This window comes from Heptranchias perlo, unplaced genomic scaffold (assembly GCF_035084215.1).
Source record: "Heptranchias perlo isolate sHepPer1 unplaced genomic scaffold, sHepPer1.hap1 HAP1_SCAFFOLD_1647, whole genome shotgun sequence".
Classification (NCBI taxonomy): domain Eukaryota; kingdom Metazoa; phylum Chordata; class Chondrichthyes; order Hexanchiformes; family Hexanchidae; genus Heptranchias; species Heptranchias perlo.
The window spans coordinates 25,887-30,532 of record NW_027138911.1 but is presented as its reverse complement, the minus strand read 5'-3'; positions in this window follow the sequence as shown (position 1 = coordinate 30,532).

The following is a 4,646-nucleotide window of genomic DNA, read 5'->3' as shown; positions in this document are numbered from 1 at the left end:
TTTTACGTCCACCTGAGGGGTGCAGATGGGGCCTCGGTTTAATGTCTCATCTGGAAGGAACGGGGGGATATCATGATGAATTTTGATAGAGTAAATGAGGAGAAACTATTTCCGCAGGCAGAAGGTTCGGTAACAGATTTAAGATAATTGGCAAAAGAACCAGAGGGGGAGATGAGGAGAATTTTTTTTTACGCAGCGAGTTGTTATGATCTGGAATGCGCTGCCTGAAAGGGCGGTGGAAGCAGATTCGGTAATAACTTTCAAAGGAGAATTGGATAAATACTTGAAGGGGAGAAAATTGCAGGGCTTTGGGAAAGAGCAGGGGAAGGGGACTAATTGGATAGCTCTTCCAAAGAGCTGGCACAGGCACGATGGGCCGAATGGCCTCCCCGTCTGTATCATTCTGTGATACTATAGTTTAGAAATTTTGGATGAGCTCAAGTTTACGGAGGGTGCGAGGTAGGAGGCCGGCCAGCAGAGCATTGGAATAGTCGTGTCTCGAGGGAGCATGGTGTGTGGGGAGGGGGGAAGCAGGTTTGTTGGAAGCTAAATCTATGCGAGGCACAAAATTTCCCCAACTATTGCCCAACCCCCAGCTTCCTGTCTGGGTCTGATTGCAGCGCCGTGGCTGCGCTACTGCATGATGTTTCTGTAGACGTTCATAGTTCCGTTTTTAGAAGGTGTGTGTGTGTGAAGCAGATCATCGGAGGAAATGTGGGTTGTACGATGAATGCACCTCTGCCCCAGGTCGGGCACTTCTTTCTCCTCAGTCTCACCGTTGAGACGCCTTTTAACAAACGGTCACGGTCAAATCTCAACTCGCAATAAATCGGAAACCAGTACCTGGGGATCAATCTTTGCAGAATGTGTGCAGTGTTAATAGCTGTTAAACTGACCAATAAAAGATGGACAGCTCAGTGGATCTTAAATCTGACCCTGAGATGAGGATCTGACCACACATCCGTTCTGTCTCCAAGGCCGCCTACTTCCACCGCCCCCCCCCTAACATCGCCCGTCTCCGCCCCGCCTCAGCTCGTCTGCTGCTGAAACCCTCTGTTACCTCTACAGTCGACTATTCCAATGCTCTCCTGGCCGGCCTCCCACCTTCCACCCTCCGTAAACCTGAGTTCATCCAAAACTCTGCCGCCCCGTATCCTAACTCGCACCGAGTCCCGTTCTCCCACCACCCCCTGTGCTCGCTGACCGACATCGGCTCCCGGCCTGGGAACACCTCCGTTTTAGAATTCTCATCCTTGTCTTCAAATCCCTCCATGGCCCTCGCCCCCTCCTCCCTATCTCTGTGACCTCCTCCAGCCCTACAACCCTCCGCGATCTCTGCGCTCCTACAATTCTGGCCTCTCGCGCATCCCCGATTTCCTTCGCCCCACCATTGGCGGCCGTGCCTTCAGCTGCCTCGGCCCTAAGCTCTGGAATTCCCTCCCTAAACCTCTCCGCCTCTCCACCTCTCCTCCTTTTAAAATCTACCTCTTACCTGTCGTAATCTCTCCTTATGTGGCTTGGTGTCAAATTTGGTTTGATTATTGCTCCTGTGAAGCGCCTTGGAATGTTTCACCATGTTAAAGGCACTATATAAATGCAAGTTGTTGTTGTTGTGTTAGTGTAGTGGTTAAGTTACTGGACTAGTAATCTAGAGGCCTGGACTAGAAATCTAGGGAATGTGAGTTCAAATCCCACCATAGCCATTTGAGAATTTGAATCCAGTTTTTTTTTTTAAAAAGCTGGTGTCTGTAAAATTGTCCCTGGAGTTGCCGGATTGTTCATTAATGTCCTTTTTAGGGACGGAGACCTGCCGTCCTTACCCGGTCTGGGCCTGTATGTGAAAGCAGACTGCAGACCCCACACCAACGTGGTTGACTCTTAACTGCCCTCTGAACCCCGGCAAGCCCCTCAGTTGTTTCAAACCGCGGCTCGAGCGAAAGGCCCACCTCCGGCTTCTCGGGGACTAGGGGATGGCCAATAAATGTCGGCCTTCGCAGTGACACTCGCGTCCACACTTCAAAATAAAATATTGGGCTCCGGTATCTCGGAGACTCTGCTTTGCCCTACAGGGATCCTCCCCTGTTCTGGAGAAGCTTCCATTTTGTAATCTCACTTTTTTTTTTTGTCCCCGCCCACCAATGGTTATTATTTTGTTCACTGTTCAACTTCACAATCCACAGGTTTTTAAATTACAAGCTCGGTGTGTCACCTACCCATCTTTTCCTGGTCGGCCCTCGTCTTCCTTTCGACCTTGCTGCTGGCCTGCAAAACGGGCCTCGGCCCCTCAACTAGGCTTCTCAGTAATCATTTTATTTTTTAAAAAAGGCAAGTTAGGCCCCAAGGCCAATTATGATGATCTGGAATGCGCTGCCTGAAAGGGCGGTGGAAGCGGATTCAATAGTAACTTTCAAAAGGGAATTGGATAAATACTTGAAGGGGAAAAAATTTGCAGGGCTCCGGGGAGTGGGACTAATCGGACAGCTCTTGCAAAGAGGAGGCACGGGCACGATGGGCCGAATGGCCTCGTTCTGTGCTGTCCCGACTGTGATAGAAAAATTTACGGCACGGACGGAGGCCATTCGGCCCATCGTGTCTGTGCCAGTCGAAAAAGAGTCATCCAGCCTAATCCCACTTTCCAGCACTTGGTCCGTAGCCCTGTAGGTTACAGCACTTCAAGTGCATGTCCAGGTACTTTTTAAATGAGTTGAGGGTTTCTGCCTCTACCACCCTCTCAGGCAGTGAGTTCCAGACCCCCACCACCCTCTGGGTGAAAACATTTTTCCTCATCTCCCCTCTAATCCTTCTACCTATTTCTTTAAATCCATGCCCCCTGGTTATTGACCTCTCTGCTAAGGTAACATTTACCTGAGGAAGGAGGAAGTCTCCGAAAGCTTGTGAATTTATAATAAAATTGCTGGACTATAACTTGGTGTTGTAAAATTGTTTACAATTGTCAACCCCAGTCCATCACCGGCATCTCCACATCATCTCTGCTAAGGGAAATAGGTCCTTCCCATTCACTCTGTCCAGGCTCCTCATAATTTTATACACCTCAATTAAATCTCCCCTCAGCCTCCTCTGTTCCAAGGAAAACAACCCCAGCCTATCCAATCTGTCCTCATAGCTAAAATCCTCCAGTCCTGGCAACATCCTCGTAAATCTCCTCTGCACCCTCTGTAGTGCAATTACATCCTCCCTGTAATGTGGTGACCAGAACTGTATGCAGTACTCAAGCTGTGGCCTAACTAGTTCTAGCATAACCTCCCTGCTCTTATATTCTATGCCTTGGATAATGTAATGGAGACAAGATTGGCACATGGTGTCGCTAAACAACTGAGGTAACAGCCCAGTAATGACCTGAGAGATTGTTGTTTCTAGAAGTTTAGATCCACTGCCCTCCACCAGATGTCAGTGTTTTAGAAGGAGTTGGGGGCACAGTCTAAAAATTAGAGCCAGACCTTTCAGGAGTGAGATTAGAAAACATTTCTACACACAAAGGGTGGTAGAAGTTTGGAACTCTCTTCCGCAAACGGCAATTGATGCTAGCTCAATTGCTAAATTTAAATCTGAGATAGATAGCTTTTTGGCAACCAAGGGTATTAAGGGATATGGGCCAAAGGCAGGTATATGGAGTTAGATCACAGATCAGCCATGATCTTATCAAATGGCGGAGCAGGCTCGAGGGGCTGAATGGCCTACTCCTGTTCCTATGTTCCATTGACAACCACACAGGTTAGGCCCACTTTTGAGGTCAATGAATAGCAAATTGCCTCCCACCGCTGGAATCACTACACATCTCTCTTTCTCCCCCGCCCCCCCGACCGCGCTCCAATCACTACCCATCCCACCCTCTTCCCCGTGCTCCAATCACTACACGCCCTCCTTCTGACCTCCCACCTCTTCCTCCACAGAATTTGGAATTTGTGTTGAGACTGGAGAAGCTGGGATTGCTCTCCTAGGAGCAGAGAAGCTTAAGGGGAGATTTAATCGAGGCGTTCATGAGTGCATTTTGATAGAGCAGATAGGGAGCAACTGTTTCCAGTGGCGGGAGGGTCAGTAACCAGAGGACGCAGATTTAGGGCAATTGGCAAAAGAACCAGAGGGGAGATGAGAATTTTTTTTTTTACACAGCGAGTCACTAATTAGATAGTGACTAATAAATCCAATAGGGAATTCAGGAGAAACTTCTTTACCCAGAGAGCGGTGAGAATGTGGAACTCGCTACCACGAGGAGCAGTTGAGGTTAATAGCCTTTCTGTATCCACCACCCTTTCAGGCAGTGCATCTGATGTGGAATTCACTGCCTGAAAGGGCGGTGGAAGCAGATTCAATAGTAAATTTCAAAAAGGGAATTGGATAAATACTTGAAAAGTACAAGAATTACAGGGCTGTGGGTAAAGAGCAGGGGAATGGGACTAATTGGATGGCTCTTTCAGAGAGGAGGCACAGGCACGATGGGCCGAATGGCCGCCTCCTGTGCTGTTGTAAGTTTAAAACTCCGAGCTTCCCTTCTTCCGACGTTCCCAGGCTTCTTGTCTTTGTGGGCTGTTTAGATATCGTCGATCCTGGGGTGGGGGGGGCCAGGTGTGACATTTCCCCATATACTGCTGATAGTGTAAATATTCTCTCTCTCTTTTAAAATTCAG